General features: G+C 40.1%; 1 protein-coding gene across 2 annotated transcripts in view; it reads left to right on the top strand.

The window, feature by feature from the left end:
• Positions 1–18,240, top strand: part of rag2 (recombination activating gene 2) — a 58,767-nt gene that overhangs the window by 36,179 nt on the left and 4,348 nt on the right. The gene's annotated exons all lie outside the window — the stretch shown is intronic.

Below are 18,240 nucleotides of genomic sequence, written 5' to 3'. Positions count from 1 at the left end.
GTGTATTTGTACTTCAAACGAAGTTTTCATGACTAATAGCAAACTGTCAATTAGCAAAACAACATGTTTCGTGGCATTGCAAATTTTTGTCTAGCACTAGCAACCCGAAGGACAACGTATGTAGGACACTGGCTAAATTAATTCACATACATCTAATTAGCTCATACGGGCTACTTAGATGTGTAGAAGCTAGCTGCTAGTCTGGGCTGTGAACATTAGTCTCGGTTGAACAAATAGGCTATGCCCCACCAAAATTGTCACCGGTTTGAATGTAAACGAGCCTTTGAATTTACAGTCACATCAAATGTACCAGCAGTGTGAATGGTAAAGTGGTAATTTCACTTGTACTTGAGTAATATTTCATTAAAGTATTTTACTTGAGTACAATATGTTAGTACTTTTTCCACCTCTGTTTAGGTCTACCACTGTACTAAGTACAATACCCAATAGCATGACTGTAGACTCTTAAGCCCCTTTCCTTCTGGACAAAAACCCACTAACGTCTGTCTTTTGTCTTTAGTGGGAAAGGTATTCGGCATTCATTTCCGAACAAATGATTCTGCTGTAATAATTTGTGACATTGAACGTGACACACCAGAAAAAACTAACAGAAAGGCATACTCATCTATGAGAAAGGCAATGAGAAAGGAGTCTGTTGCCTATAAATGCATATAGTAATTTGGTGGGAAAAGGGTATAGGCCTAGTTCTTGTTTTACCCACATTTCAGTTGAGGAGAAAAAAATAAAAAACAGATGCAGATAGTGGTTGTAGCTTTGCCTCCCATCATATCAAGTCATGCATGGCTGCACAAGGTCAAGAAAAGGTTGTGTTATATGTCATTGCAACAACTGCTGTCTAATCTCCGTTGATCCACGTTAATGACCAAACCTTATGCTTATGCAAAGGTCAAGTTCATTACAGTTAATGCAGGCTGCAAAAGAAAAAATCAAAAAGTTGATATCTCATTAAAATCCTACCATATAAATCATCTGGCAACAGCAAAAAAACGTTTTGGTTTTTTTTCTCCACCTGAAATGTGCTGAATAAATAACTACAGCCTGAACTTGAAATACCCTCCCTCTGTTGCTTTTCTGCCATCCCCCTACTGTCCCTGTCCTCGTCAGGATTCAAGCAGGTAAAGTAGAGATGTGGAGCAGTACAACCAAATTGAGTTTCTGGCAGCATACATGGAAGTGTACAGCGGCAGTCTGTTTGTCCCCTTAAATCCCACTGATCCGCCACAAAATCTAGCCTCGAACACCGAGGGCTCTGTCTGGGGCCCAAGGCAAGCCCTGACAGGTGGTTCCGTCCTGAGTATTGGCAAGGTGACTGTCTGCCACAAAGGGACAGTGAGGGTATCTACTAAAAATATTGCTCAACAGATCCACACATTTCTCTTTCTCTCTCTGTGTATTCATAGGATGACATGATGCATTATTATCATACATTTTCGTAACCGCGTCATTGAGTTCCAACATAAATTAGAGCTGCCTGCTCCAAAATATGTAAATGTGTTTTGAGGGAGAGCTAGTGGGGAGGATATCAAATTGCACAAACCTTCTATGTTCACATACATATCAACAAGAGTTAAATGATGTATCCGTGAATCATAGCCACCCCAGTCCATTTATCTAAAGCTTTTGAGTAACATGACAGGCCAGAAAGGACCATTATGACAATAATGCAAAGCTCACTTACACCAGCAGGGCTTCTCCTCTATCTTTAAAGCTATGAAATGTACTTACAATTGCAGCTTTTTAGACCAATTGCTTGGTTGTCTTCCTCTATTTGTCTAATAAGTGGAAGCAAGTTCCGCCTTATCAGGCTCTCATACACTGTGTGTCGAGCTCCCTGCACACTGAGAGCGTGTATGCTCACACATGTATAGGGAGCGTATATGTGTGTGTCCAGGCCATGTGCCTGAATGTTTGTTCACAAACGGGTGTTCAGTGTTGCAGAAATTTGGTGGTCTGTGTGCAGTCGCCACCATAACTCATTAGTGCAGTGGGACCATTGGATGAGGCTCAGTGCCTCAGATGTGGTAACAGTGACACCCACAGGAGGAGAAATATACCTTGCCAGAGGGAAACAAATTCCAACTACCTCCACTGATTATACCCTGGGTGCAAGCAGTCCATGGAGACATATTGGGCAAGGGTAAAACAACAAAATATTAATGGCACCAATTTTGTATCCCTATCTTAAATAGGCCAGGAGAAAACTTTCTCAGCAAGAGTATTACAAATGGCATGCTTTGACTGTGCACTCCACAGTTCTGTGTACTGTACCTTACAGCAGTCTGTCTCTTTCTACACAAAGCAAATATGTTCTTTCATTTGGCATCAGGGTATCTCTAGAAGAGAAAATTGCCACGGGATGATTCTTGTGATATCTGTCATCGTTTTACATCTGACACATTATCTTGGGAACTATAAAAATGATCATCATCCATAAAATATTTTGGCTTACAGGGGACAAGTGGGACTGCAGTATATTGGAAGTGTGTTTGCTAACGTAAGATGGAGCTCAAGGCTGTAAACATGGTAAGCCAGACCCTGAGCTCTGTCTCTGGTCCAAAGTAGGAAAAAAAATGTTCCTCTAAAATTGTGGTTTCTATGTGCTCTACACTCATGAAATATAAGTTGTTTAATCATTTTAATGTACACAACAGACCTAATTAAATGAGACATGCAACTAATTTAATTATTATTATTTTTGTACTGGGGTTATTTTATTCCCTATAGAAGGCAGCAGATCAGTAGTTCTGGAGCCAAACATACATTTATATTATACACATGTAAGCTTATAATCAATTAGGTTTATCTAAAGTGGGGGACTCCGCCAGATGGATTGCTTCGCATTTGCTCGGCATATCCATCTGGGAATTTTCCGTTGGAGAACTTTTGGGAAGGGGCGAAAATACTGGTTAGCTGATTGGATAAACCATCTGTCTATCACCACCTATGTTGGTTGATAGACGGGCCAAATCAACCAATCAGATCAAACTCTTGCCGAAACCAGTCGGGAGAAGAGCAAAAACATTTTTTCCTCCGAGAAAAGCCTCCAGTGCCGTCTTTTGCTTTTCTTTCAATGAAGGAATACTTTCTAATTTGGATAAAACTTGCACGATAGCTACGCTCATCTCATCCGTGGAAGCTGCCATGTTGTTTAGACTAACAGTCGCTTCTCGTTGCGTCACACCTAAACCCGCCTCAAAACCAACGCTGATTGGTCGGTCGTTTGGCGAACGGCTCCAAATTTTGTCTATCTCAAGATGCCAGACTGATCTGCGAGTAGAAAACTGGAGCTCGCGAGATCAGGACGGTCTCACGAGGCTAGGGGAAAGTAGCGGTACATACTCAAATAGTATGCTTTAGGTACAATTCTGAGGTAGTTGTACGACATAAATATTCATCTTTTACGCTACTTTATAAGTCATTACATTTCAGTGGGAAATAATTTCCATGTTTATTTGATGATTTTACATTAAGATTTTGAAAAACTATAAGCATATGAAACGGGATGCATTGCTTGACACTGGAATACTAGAATATTTGATATTAGCTCCACCTCAAACAGGCTATAGTGCCTTACAATGCCTCTTGCCTCTTACATCAGTAACAATATAATAATGTAACATTAAGTCTGAGTACTTATGATATTTTAGGCACATTTAGCTGACAATATGTGTGTATTTTTGCCTAAGTAAAATTCTGAGTGCAAGACTTCTGTAATGGACTATTTTTTATTGCGGTATTGCTATTTTTGCTTAAGTTAAAGGGCTGAATTCTTTTTTTCATCATCACGAGTGCACCATGGCAGTATTTGTACTTGTTTGTTTGTGTTATTTTGTGTTATTACATACATCAACAAAGGATCTGGGATAGCATTAGGCATATAACAGTAGAGAGAAGATGAAGGAAAGTGAATCATCTGTCACTCTGGTTTCCATCTGCCCATGAAATAGACAAATTATTCTGTCTTGCGTCCAGGCCTGAAATAACACCAGTCAGGTAACTTACAGTCACCTCTTCTGTCCTCAGTCTACATGTTTAGGTTCTGTATGTCATCAGAAACATCACTTTCTTACCTATTACCATGTTCCTCATCTATTACCCATCTGGCTAAGTGAAAAAAAGATATTATGTTGTCAATTTCCTGTGAATGCCAAATGTTGCCTGTACAATTTCAGCTGCGTACTCTCCAGCTGCTGTCTGCTTGGCAGTACATCGAGCTTAATATAACTGGCTAAATGGCCGTGTTGCTTGTTGGATCAGGGTGGTAAATATAGTATTGTGATAATCCAAGGCCCAGTGTTTCTCAGTGGTAGGAAATGTAGAAAAACATTCCAGCAATTTTCAGCCCATCATGGAGACGGTGCTAATAATAACCGAACCCTGCTATTGCTTTGCCAGAAAATGAACAACTGTAAAGACATTTGATTATTTTTCATCTATATAATGCATCAGTTTTGTTATTGACTTACACAGTTGTGTTTTTCTACTGCAACTTTATTTTATCATTTCAAATTTTGATTTTATGTTTTTGGCATTCAACACAGTTTCACAGTTCAAAATATTATGTTTGTGTGACTATGGGTCAATCATTATCTTGACAGTGGTCCAGAGGGACCCATAAACTGTACATAATTAAAATATTAAGTAAGTTTGGTTCTGAACAGTAAAGGAACAAAGAGTGTTAAACTATGAGCAGCTGTGCCAGATGGAGGCCTTATGTCTGTCTTCTGTTTGATTTGCTCTCTCTCAGCCTTATCACCTGGGTGTTACTGTTGGTGCCCCACTAACAGTGCACCTGCAAACAGCAGAGGGGGCAGACAGGGGCTGGGGTGCCCCTTTTATCTCAATCCTCATCTCTCCTGTCGGGGTAGCACCAACTGAAAGCTGTGGTCATGGCCCTTACTTCTCTGCCACCACAGGCAGCAGCACCACCTGGGGGGAAAATGAGCCTGTGCTTTAAGACCCCTACAGCACTAAAGCCTATTTATCTATGTGAGTCACTTTCTCACCCATATAAACAAAAACAGTTGCACGCTAATGCACGTCAAAGCAACACTGGGAGAATATCTTATATATTAAATAGACAATCAGTGGCATAGTCCTCAATAAAATGGGCTGCTTTCATTAGCAGCATGAATTCATAATGTCAGATACACAGATGACCTTCGGCAAGTGTCTTTGTGCAATTCAGATGTAAGTCATACAGGGATATTATACTCAATCATAATACAAAATGTTGCCAAAGAAACGCGTCAATGAGGTGTGATTTTCTAACTGCTTTGAAGGTTTAACATAACCCTGAAAAGGTCTTGTCCTTTCGGTCTTGCTCCACAATGCCATCCACCAATTAAATATGAGGTGACAGGGGCAGATATTAAATATGCATCGCTTCAGACTGAGTACGCAAATGTGAACACATTCTTCTTAATATTTTAAAGCAAAGTAAACCAACCATTTTCTGCATTCTGAACTCTTGACGAATCCTGTCACGCAAGCTTAGTTTTTCTTTTTAGCACAAACACTCCATTTATTTTTCCTTCCTCTCCACTCAACAACACAAATACATACTGTATACAGGCAAGCACACCTCCAGGCCCATAAGACAACAGCATCAGAGAGTGAGACGTGAAACTGATGGCACATAACAGAGAGCTTTTGCAACCTATAGCCAGCTAAGGGAACAAAACTAAATAAGGCTAATAAGAGTGGTAAAAGTCACTGCACGGTCATTATTATTAAAGAGGCACTGACACACAGATCTAATCTACATTGAATTAACTAACACATACAATGTGACATCACCTCCCAGGTTTACAGCCTTTGTAAGCCATTTGTTTCTCCAGAAAAGCACAGAGACACAGACTGTAGCGACATGAAATTGATTACAGTGCTGCATTTTCACCCAGTGGGCTACAAAAACCGAAGAGCTGACAATTGTGCCCTGCTAACACCTTCCCCCCAGACCAAACACAAAACACACACACACACACACATGCATACATTTTAATTGTTACTTTATTAAAGACCTTTTCCCTAGACGTCTAATGAATTTATAGTCCCCACCCAGAGTCACTGACCTAAAATCAATTAATTTAGCATACATCCATAAAATTTAGCAATAAATGGTTGTTCACAAAATGTTCGCATATCTCACATGGAAGGGTAGTGCCATTTATTTTATTCAAAACAGTCATGCATCCATCTATCTATTTATGTCCTGCCTCAAGGGACATAAACATCTTCTTTTTTACTTCTCTTTACTAAGTTCCAAATTTGTGTTTCACATAAACGTAGATCATTTTGAGGTACCCACTTACTCATTCTTTCTTGTTTTCCAGAAAGTGGCAAAGCGAAATGTATCCAGTCTTCACAAAATATGTGGTTTGAGACTTTCTAATCTCATCATTTCAACATAAGCTTTTGTGACTGCCAGGTTTCATTATAAAAGGCAAAGTGCAGTAACTCTACATAAAAACCAAAATGTTTATTTATTATAATATAAAATTATACAAAAAAAATAATTTATATTATATAACAAAATTTAAAAAATACAATAAAATTTAAACACAAATAATTAAAAATAATAAATTGTTTTTTTTTTTAAAGATAAATTTTACAAAATTTAAGTTCGTTATTGGCAGAGTTGTGCTGTGACGTTTTGTCTCTGTCCTCGACCTCTGGCAGTGAGGGTCACTTACAGCTGCGTCGCATGAGTCGGTGCATCATCATCCTCACCTCCCTGGTAGGACACCCCCAACTACAACATAATAGAATGACAAACAAAGGACAAGTCATCCTGTTTTCTTCTTCTCTTGCCTGTCAGGACACATGAAAGCATTATGTGTGCACAGAAATGTAAATGTTTTCACCTCAAATCACTCCAGGTACATCGGCATAGTAACATATGCCGCCAGAGGACACTTAATTGCATTTAGACAGGCACATGGTGAAATGTGGAAAGACAAAACCATTAAGTCCTTTTCCAGCTTTTCCCATCCTTGTGTTGGATGCTCCACTGGCTCGGCCTGATTTGGAATGACAGCTTCTCTTACCTGCATGCCAAATTCGTTGTTTTCCTTAAGATTAAAATAAGTACAGCATTACACTGCAAATGATTATCTTATTGGTTTTGTTTTGTGAGATCATCAAACGCAATTCAGGAGAGTGACAATCAAATTAGTGGAAATGAGGGCTGACTCGCTGTTCAATTAAAATCAGGCTCCAGTTGCTTCTGAAAGGGTTGCTTGTCAGTGTAATTGAATTGTATCACCAGGAAATCATGCATGGAAATGATAATTTCACAAAGTAATTATTGTACCTTCTCAAATTCTCAACCAGTGCCAGTGGACATTGCAAGCAGTACATTTTATAACCTTTAGGAATGGAAAGTGGCTGAGAGTGCCCGGAGAGCCTGCCAAACACAGCACTTTTGTTTGACACAATCTGTCTCTCAGCTCCACCCACAGCCCAAGCAAACAGCTCTGTCTCACTAAGAGACAGCAGGCTTCAGCCAGTACGGCTGCTCTGAGAGAGAATTCCATCCAAATGAAAGGCCTTATTAGTTGTGTCAAATACTGATATTCACCGTGGCAAAGTGCACAGAATACAGATGCAGTAGCAATACAGGAGAATACAGCAGGCCATCAACAGCTCAAGGAAAAGGGCCCCAGACAATAACTTCAGGGATGGCGCGATGGCAGGCATATGAAAGGCATCACAGATGATGTCTAATCTGTATTAAAAGACCTGGGCTGGCTGTAATCACCTCTCTGTCACTGTGCTAATGGAATCCAAAGGCAGATAACAGACACAAGAGAGCAAGGGGGGGTAAAAAAACAGCGCAATGCACAAAAAGCACACAAAAAAACGACATGTCCACAAAAAAAAAAAAAAACTGATAATAGCAGGCAGACAAAAACATCACAGCAATTGCAAAGGCCAAGGCGGAGCAGGCTGAAAGGAGAGCAGAAGGCGAAGACAGGTATATGATTATGTTCTCCCCTGTGTTCATAATAGGGAATTTCAATCAATTTGAAGGAGCCAACACTTTTAAATATTGACACTCTCCGCCTTCTGCCTCCCTGCTAACCCTTCCTCCTCCTGGTTTGGCAATCACAGACATGATGTTGGTCATAATTAAACAGCCAGCCCCTCTTTCTTGTTAGACTACTTTGTGCCATTAATTAGGCTGCTAAGATTTCCCTACCCAACGCTGCTGCTGAAAGATCACCACTAGCTCACAAGCTAACACTACAACATTACGTGACCTTAACATTAGTGAACCTTCATTCAAAAAGCTTAATCAACACCCTGTTTGAAAATTCTTGTTCAGAAAAAGGTGCCTACAGGACTAAAAGGGTCCTTGTGAGAACATTTCCTTTTTAATGGGCCATCAGGAGTGGAGGTCCCCCATTTTAAGTGGCACTTGAGCTGCTTAACATCTTGCCATGATACGAATAATATATTAAACATAACCAGTTCTACTAATGAGGTCATTAAAAAATCTAATTAGCAAGTACACAGCACAGTATAGACTGCAAATATTATATTATCGTATATGTTTGATGGCAGGTGTAAAACGCCACTTTGCCATTAGTTGTGATCAGTAACAGACATGTGGGCAGGACGTTCTGGACATTTTCAACTTTCATAATTTTAGGTATGTTCCAATCTGTAGTGTGTATTTGCTCTCTTGAAGAAGGTATTGCCTAGAAATCTAAAGAAACTATTTTTCCAAAGCACTTGTGTTGTGTGTGTAGAGGGGATCAATAGATTGACCGCCAGTTAGGTTTTAGCAGCTGAGCTGTTTGGAGAGAGAGTTGAACAACAAAGCACAGTTCACTCATCGGCACTGCTCACCTGTGAATGAGATACAAGCAGCTGAAATATGGTTGCTTTGCAAGGTGGCCTGCCTTAGTGATATGTGACAGACTGAGGATCTCACTGAAGGGGGGGGGGACCAGAGAATGCTTTCTGGCAGTTCATCTCCCTTTTACAACATAGAGATCCCCAGAAAGCATTGGGGGACATTAGCAGGGAAAAGGACATTTGGGCTGCTGTGCTTAGATTGATGGATAGATATATGCATCGGTGGATTGTGTCATGGTATCCTCAGAGTATATGTGCCTTTTCACCTTGAAGTATGAAGTGTATTGTTACTCTTCCTTGTCACTCCTCTTGATGAACTGTCTTCCTTAAAAATGGCTTCCACGCTGCTGCATCCACAGAGCCGAAGCAAACACAGAGAGAAGCAGAGACGAGCACAGACACATACACTACAATAACTAATTCTGATGCCAAACTCTAATGTAATTTTAATCATTTATGATGTCCCTGAGCCAGACTAGACAATCAGCTCCTGACATGTTCTAGTACAGTTATCTGCACTACATGTTTGGCACCCACAACCGCAGATGGGGATGTGGGAAATTGAGGGGGGAGGAATTGATAGGAATTAACATTGTCATGGGGGAGGGAAAAGTGTCTAACTGTGACATGTTGCAGTATCATGGGGTGTCCCTCATTTAGCGCTGGTTGTCATCCAACATGTCACACTAAATGGAATATCCTTGTTCTGGAAGCTAATTTTAGTTTCCTACATGTCACCCATGTAACAACACATCCATGCTTGTCAGCAGTATAGCCTAGGTAGATCCTAAGAAATCTACAAACAGATTCATAACTTGAATGTATATTAATTTATTTGTTGTTTCAATGTCAAAACATTGCTAAAGTTTTGGCTTTAAAAATGTCTGTGTCTAAAGGAATTATTCAGGTGTAATTGCTCTATATAAGTTACGGAAACAAACCTCCTAAAACTTGGCTTGAGTCTCCCCAAATAATCCCGACAGGCTGACAAATGCTGAGCACTCATTGATCGTGTGGTAGAGGCAATTACAGGCTGCTTCAGTGTCAAAGAGTGCAGCCGTTTTCCAGAACGCCTCCTTTCACTCTGATTTTTATGCTTACAGCAGCATATTTATAATTACACATGCTAATCAAGGTGGGAGTTCACAGTAAGCCATTCCATTTTGTCAGCATCTCTGAGTGGCAACAGAGTCAATAGCCAAATCACTTCTGCACCATTTGGCAGAGATTACGGAGACGACCACCACCACTCCACAGTCCTTACCTGCCACTCCGCTGTGTCACGTAGTCAACATCAAATCAAACACGTTGATTGAGCAGGTCTACATTACGCAAAAGAGCTACGCAACATGCATGTTGATTATGCATAAAAATGGTAACACAGACTATTTAAAAGGAAATGGCTTCCTTAATCACACATATAATACGCATTCAATATTATCTATATCCTACTAAATTAAAAGTTGACACATAAATGCCTTTCGTAAGTGCACTGAGGAACTGTTCTGATACTTTAATGGATTATGAAATATTTAACTTTTATTGAGTTTTCCTTTCTTTGAATGTACAAACTGTTAAAACTCAGTGAATGTAATTTACTGTCGGAGCCTCGATTAAAAGAACCATTCTCCGTGAAATAGCATTGTGACCGTCTCAAAGCCTCATATCAATACAGCATGGCAAAATTCTACCTCTCTAATTCCAGCATAATCGGAAAGAAATGAGGATAAATGGATTGTAATGAAGATCCATACGCACAATTAAACAACCTTATTTTCAAATAACAAGAACGTCATTAATATGCTTTAGCCCACACTGATATTAGCTCTGTCAGGTTTACAAACGACTGTGGAGACATTGGCACTCCTGTTTGTATATTATAGGTGAAGGTTGCTGACCTTTTATTAATTTATATGAATTGTACTATATATTTATTGCTATATTTTTGTAAATATTGTCTATTTATTTTTACTGTACCAAGGACCTTCCATTGTGTCCTGAATAAAGTCATTATTATGCTCTCCTCAAAGAATACCTCGCTTAATCTGCCAATCTCATTTATGACAAAACAGAGAAAAAAGTTTTGAGTGCAAACAGTAAAAAGTTAATTCCTCAAAGGTGAGTTAAAAGCTGACATCAATAACCGTTTGGTTCCTGAAGACAAACTCTGTTATTGACAAAACTATACCAAGAATAAGGTTGTGTTCGATTCATTATTTTAACCATCTCCCTTGCAGTCTGCCATTAGCATTTTGGGACGTTTTTTTTGGGACTCAATTTTATGTAATACTTTGTACGCATATGAATGGTATGTTAGTTTGAGATTTTGACCAGAGCGTGTCTTCAGTCACACTAGCAGCTCTGTTAGGCTGTACACAGGTCTACATGTCTCTGTATACAGTCTAGTGTAAAGTACTTGAAAGCAATACTTGAGTAAAAGTGCAAGTATCTTATTAAAAAATTACTTTGGTAGAAGTTAAAGTCACCTTTTAGAATATTACTTGAGTAAAAGTCTTAAAGTATCTGATTAAATGTACTTAATTATTAGAAGTAAAAATAAAGTAACAAAAACTTTGATTATAAACTTTATTGTGGCTTTGTTATAGTAAAGAATGATATTCTTGGTTTACGCACCTTCTTAAAGATCAAATTCAAAGTCTGACATCAACAAAGAAAAAACTGAAAGATTTTTTTTTTTTTTTAGGGAAGAATCTTTCACTCCAACGTATGAAAACATTTCTTGCAAATACAGCCACAGGTATGTAAAATTATCTTCATCACAACCCCATTCACCGAGTTCACCGCTGTTTTTGGGGTGGTCATCGTCTGTTAAAAGCCTGCAGCTATCAATTATTACGCTGGTTCTTCTTCTTCTTTAGTTTTGGACTATGGTTTTGGAGCATGGCAACAAACATGCATTATGTCACCAACTGGAACGGAGCATGCATTAACTTGAAATCTACAAGCAATGATTCGGCCAACTGCTTTTTTGCAACAAATTTCTTCAGATTTTATTTACTAGTAAAAGTACTGGAGTAAAAGTAATAATAAGAAATATAAATTCAATTCAATTTTATTCATAGTATCAAATCATAACAAGAGTTATCTGGAGACACTTTACTAGACCACACTCTATAATTTACAAAGCCCCAACAATTACAGTAATTCCCTCAAGAGCAAGCATTAGCTGTAACCATTGCGACAGTGGCGAGGAAAAACTCCCTTTTAGGAAGAAACCTCGGCAGACCCAGACTCTTCGTAGGCGGTGTCTGACGGTTGGGGGTGTGATGAACAGTGGCAATAATACTCATAATAAAGATAATGGAACAGTGACTACAATGGTAGTCGTAGTAGTTCATGTCATAGCAGGGCACAGCAGGGCGTTACGGGATGTAGCGTGGCACAGCAGACGCAGCAGGACGCAGCCGGACACTGCAGGGCATCGCAGAGCGTAGCAGGGTGTAGCAGGACCACAGCGACAGCTGCACCCAGGACCCAGATGTTGGTGCCACCCTAATCCAAGGCAATATTCTGGGCGAAAAAGAAACATAAGGACTCCGGGGAGTAAACTCCCCAGAGCTAGGTTAGTAACAATTTCTGGGACAAGGGTGCACACAAAGGGAAACAAATGAAAAGAGAGAGGAGAGAGCAGCTCAGTGTGTCATAGGAAGGAAGGAACTTCCCCGGCAGTCTAGAATTATAAGAGCATAACTAAGGAGGGAGGTTAAGGAGAGGTGCCTGGTCGGGCTAGAACTCTCCCCAACTGGATCGGGCTGTACTGGCCTGCCTCCCTCTACTCATATTATTGATTATATGATAGATGAATCTGGTGACTATGAAGAGAAGCAGAGAAAAGCAGGGGTGCTGTGTCTGCAGCTCTACACCCTGCCCCGCCGGTCTAGGCGTATGCTGCAACTCCTCACTCCTCAACTATAAGCTTTATCAAAGAGAAGGGTTTTCAGTTTATTCTTAAATGTGGTGACAGTTTCTGCCCCCCGAACCCAGACTGGGAGCTGGTTCCACAGGAGAGGAGCCTGATAGCTGAAGGCTCTGGCTCCCATTCTACTTTTAGAGACTCTAGGAACCACAAGTAGCTCTGAATTCTGGGAGTGCAGTGCTCTAGTTGGACAATAAGGTACTAAGAGCTCTTCTAGATATGATGGTGCTTGACCATTTAGAGCTTTGTAGGTCAGGAGAAGGATTTTAAATTCAATCCTGGATTTTACAGGAAGCTAATGTAGAGAAGCTAGTACAGGAGAAATATGATCTCTTTTCTTAGTTCTCATCAGAACACGCGCTGCAGCATTCTGGATCAGATGGAGAGTCTTAAGGGATTTATTTGAGCAACCTGATAGTAAGGAATTACAGTAATCCAGCCTGGAAGTAACGAATGCATGGACTAGTTTTTCAGCATCGTTTTGAGACAGGATATTCCTAATTTTGGCAATGTTACGAAGATGTAAAAAGGCTGTTCTTGAGGTTTGTTTTAGGTGGGCGTTAAAGGATATATCCTGATCAAAAACATCTCCTAGATTTCTGACAGTAGTGTTGGCGGCCAGGGCAATACCATCCAGGGTAGCTATATCTTTAGATAATGAAATTCGGAGGTGCTTGGGGCCCAGCATAATAACTTCAGTTTTGTTTAAATAAGAAAATAAAGTACAGATACGTGAAAATTCTACTTAAGTACAGTAACAAAGTATTTGTACTTTGTTACATTACAACACTGTCTAGGTTAGCATGCAAACATTAGCATCACAACATCCAGCTGGTGTTGATAGGACTGTCATCAGCTTTGCATTGGTCTGTTTATGTCTGATTAAAATGTCGGCCTAAAGGTGGCGCTAGATGAAATGTCGATTTATTCTGTGGGGACAATGAAACAAAATGTATGGCAATGCGTCCATTTGTAGTTGTATCTCTGGAGAATGTAGGACCAATATTATTATGGCATCAAGGTCGATGAGAGTGGTGGGACTGCGGTGATGCTGAAATGCTCCGTAGAGCTGAGGGTAACTGCAAAGTCAGGTGATAATTGTCTGTGCGTCTGTCACTATCAGGGACACTTTCCACGTTACGCCTAATAATTTGATCCATTGCAAATATGAAAATATTGATTTGTGCAGCTTTGAAATAATACACTATAACTATAAAAATAGGCCAGTTTTCAAATAGAAAATCTTAACATTAATTTAACCCTTTTCCCCAACAAACAAAAAACTATTACAATTTTATATTATACTGCCATTAGCAAAAAATATTTGAAATGAAATTAATACCTAATAAATAGCAACTATATTAAACCCTGTAAATAATAACAGGAAGATAATATAACAGGAATCAATCAGGACCTCCAGCCCCCCTCCAGCGCTGTAGCATTCATTCCAACAGCTGCCATCCGTCAAACCAGGAGCGCCATCATTCATTACACTAAGATAATAAGACACTCAGTAAATGAGAGCAGTGTGAGAGGAATATCTTTCATCATTACTCTTATCGCACAGTGTGCTATGTCTAGCAGCCTATAAAATGTAATCATCGTGATCAAGTGGTGTTATTGACTGTAGTTGTAACATCCATTGTCCGATGTGTTTGGACAGTCGAGAGCCTCTCATGCTTAAAAGTTTTTTATGCTAAGGGATCTTGTGCTCACTCAACTGCCTTTTTAATCTTAAAAAATAATCAACAGCGTGATTAATTGCAAACCAAATATGGGATCCTATCTGGGAACATCAGTTTCACTGTGCAGTTCACTGATGTATGGTATTGATTGCAACATGGAGCCCTCGAATCAGAATCATGGTAAAATCAATAGCTGGCATTGCCTGAGGTCCTGTTCATGCTTCAGTGTACATATCTGAGGTAAACTCCCCTGCGCTGAAACAGTCGGGCCATTTGCTTAAAGAAAATCGAGACTTGCTGCAATAGGGAGGACTGTGGAGATAAACTGGAGGAGACAGACACAGATAAAGGAGGAAAGCACTGGGACAGGTAAAGGAGAGGAGGGGTAATTCAACGAGGGGATTCAGTTTGAGTGACTGTTATGCAGGTTTTTATATTCATAGCTTTAATCCATCAGGCTTACAGGGTGCAGCGGGGAATCAACAAGCCACTGACCCTGACCTGATCCACAGGTGAGCTGTCCTGCTGTTGTCACATCTCGCTCCCTCTGCGTTCTGACCGCTCTTTTCCTCCACTGTCTCTTGATCCCTCCATTTCCCTCGGGAGCGGGTTAAGTTGCAGGGCCGCCGTCGTGTGTCTACTCACCGCAATCCCCGTTGGGAGAAGGGAGCGGTAGGGTGGGGACAGATCTAAGCTTATCAGCTTAAAACATAGCTTCAGGTTGCCTGCTCAACATGTAACAGTCACAACCCATGAACTGTGACACTGTCCTGAAGACAGCTACAGTAAATGAAGCCGACCATAGAAGAGCTCCAAAGAGCCGCAGAAAGACTCCAGGGTTTCCACCAGCATCTGGTCTGGTGCCAGGGTATCCGAGGCAGTGACTGCATCCCTGGCATTCTGCCACAACAAGGCAGCCAAACATTGCTGCTTACCTACAGAGAGATAGGACAACAGAGGAGAAACACATTAAGTGGAGCAGGGAATCCAAGAACAATAGGAACGAGATGAAAGAAGAGGGATTTGAAGCAGAAGAACATTGAGCATGGAAGTCACGCTGTGTATTCAACAACCCTGTTTCTTACAAAATGTCCTTATATCCTAGTGATTTGTTTTGCCAAATGTGTTTTTGAGGAAACATATACTACACGGATTGCGTTAATTGGCAGCACTTTTTCTAATCCAGGAAGTCAGACCGAAGTAATAGAATGAGGACAGTATGTGTGCTTACAATGCACGTTCAAGAGCTAGTACAAGACACGGGACTTTAATGTAAGAGCTTGGGATTTGTGTACTGTGTCCCACACACTAGCTTTAGGCTACTAAAACACTTAAGTCAGGCGTATATATTGAAAAAGTCAATATGTCCCGTGTCATGCTTCGAGTCAGCCCTGACTTTTCTTTTACAAAATGTAAACCTGCATAAATTGATTTATTGGATTTGGGGGGCAGCACAATAACCTGCACACACAATACTAAGACAGTGTCACCTTATAATGTTGTTATAGATATAACATGTAAGCAAGCAATTGCTTATTAGGTAACACTTTACAATAAGGTACACAAAAAAATAGGTAGTTAATGATTAGTGGTAGTTACCCTTTTTCAGAAGGGTAGTTACTGTTTTTCAGAAGGGTAGTTACTATTTTTCAGAAGGGTAGTTACCCTTTTTCAGAAGGGTAACGAATGATTAGTTACCCTTTTTAATAATTAAAAAAAGTAGTTAATGATTAGTTACTGTTTTTGAAAGGGTATTTACCCTTTTTCAGAAGGGTAGTTACTGTTTTTCAGAAGGGTAACGAATGATTAGTTACCCTTTTTCAGAAGGGTAGTTACACTGTAACACTTTACAATAAGGTACACAAAAAAATAGGAAGGGTAGTTACTGGAAACAGCTGCCTGCTGTGACTGGAAACCTGAGAGTGAACTAAAACATTAAAGTTGCAGCAGGCCATGAAACCAGAACAACAAGCTGAAAGATGCCAAAATGCTCCATGGAGCTAAGGGAGCTGTAGAGTCCATTGTTAATACAGTAGCACTGTAAACATTTAGGAGACAGGGTTGAAATTCATGTGAGTGTTGCAGAGTGAAAACAATGATTCTGAATGGAAAAACTGAACTGTGAGATAACAGGTCACCTCTCAACATATGATAACCACCGTGCAGCAGCAAAAATCACCCAGAGAGAGGTGGAAGTGTGACACCAGCACTCAGTACCAATCACCACAAGGGGAGCAATTACCGTAACATTAAATAGTGATAAACACCACTGCACAATGATCGTCAGAACATCAGAGCTGTCACCGCGCCATCCGTCAAAACCAGGCTTCAGGGTAGCAACAGTCAGGTAGTGATACATTACAAGGGACAGAAACAGGTGCTATCATAGATTCTAATTACTTTGTTCTATCAATTATGTACAAATCCTTGCATGGCCTGGGGTCTGCCACACACTGCTGTGCCTCCTACTCACTCTCTGCACCATCCCAGCTGTGGCTACATAGCAGGCAGTACTTTTCAACTGCGCTTTGTGCCCATGCCTTGAGGTGACTAGAGAGGTTTATTTTTCCAAGGCCGAATTCATACGGATGGAACAGTTCTAAAAAAATAAAAATAAAAACAGGAAAAAAAAAATCCATTCTGCATATCCCACTGACATCTGAATTCATGTGCTATATCCTCTCTAGTAAATTCTTTTTCTCTTCCACACAGCGCTGTAAGCATCACTTTAGACACACAGGTGCTCTGCTGTTTTGTGTTTTCATGCTGTAACGGTCTTCCAGGCACTTGTGGTTTCTGCCTTTGTTTTGCACACTCCTCAAGTTTTCTCTCAGCCTCTCAGTGCACAAAAACATTATGCTAATAAGTGGGTAGACATCTGCTTCCAGCTCAGTTTTTTCCCTCAGTGTAGGCATGTGTGTGTCACTCACATAGGGGATCTGCTTTTACCTACAGTAGGTCGAATCTTTAAAGCGGAGGCATACACAGAGGAATTTCAGACTTAACCAGCTGCTAGAATGTATTCATCATTGTTGAAGAATGATGTTTCTTTTACCCTCCCCTCACGAAACAGCATCATAGTATGATAATGCGTTAGGTTCAGACTGTACTGTGTGAAAAAATGACTCACACTCCCTGCGTACAGCATGTCATTCAGTGTTGAAGGAGTGTGTTTATGTATAAGGTCTCCAACTAATAGCCATATTTGTTAAAATGTGTATTGGGCTTTTTTTCAGCAAGCTATAAGAGCCGTCTGACAGTGTTTAAAAGACCAGATCATTTTTGATGCCAAAAAGAATAACCATAAGGAAAAAGGAAGAGGCTTAATGTGAAGGCAAAGCACAAGGAAGATAAAGGGAAAGGAAACACATCATATCCAAAAACAAAGATTTGAATTAACGCTACAGTAGCAAAGTACAGTAACAATTGCTCAAAATGTGAAGGCTGTATATAAAACAAGCACTACGTTTAAAAGGACACATTCTCATGAAGCAGTGCTTCAATAAATACTACGTTGCCCTTGACTTATTTTTCTGTATATAACTGGGGGGGGGGTCATATGCCGCATCATAGTTAACAAAAAAAAGAAGTGATTATGTCATGTAGTCAGCTTCAGAATGATTGTGTGAATTAACAGCCCTAGCCTTGGTGAATAAACTAGGAAAATAATTTCAATCCTTTACACGAAGTTAATTATCTGAGAATCACAGCTATTAGAAAATGGTTTGGCCA

This window comes from Perca fluviatilis, chromosome 8 (genome assembly GCF_010015445.1).
Source record: "Perca fluviatilis chromosome 8, GENO_Pfluv_1.0, whole genome shotgun sequence".
NCBI lineage: Eukaryota > Metazoa > Chordata > Actinopteri > Perciformes > Percidae > Perca > Perca fluviatilis.
Note: the sequence above shows the minus strand (reverse complement) of the source record. Positions and strands in the feature narration are given on the sequence as shown.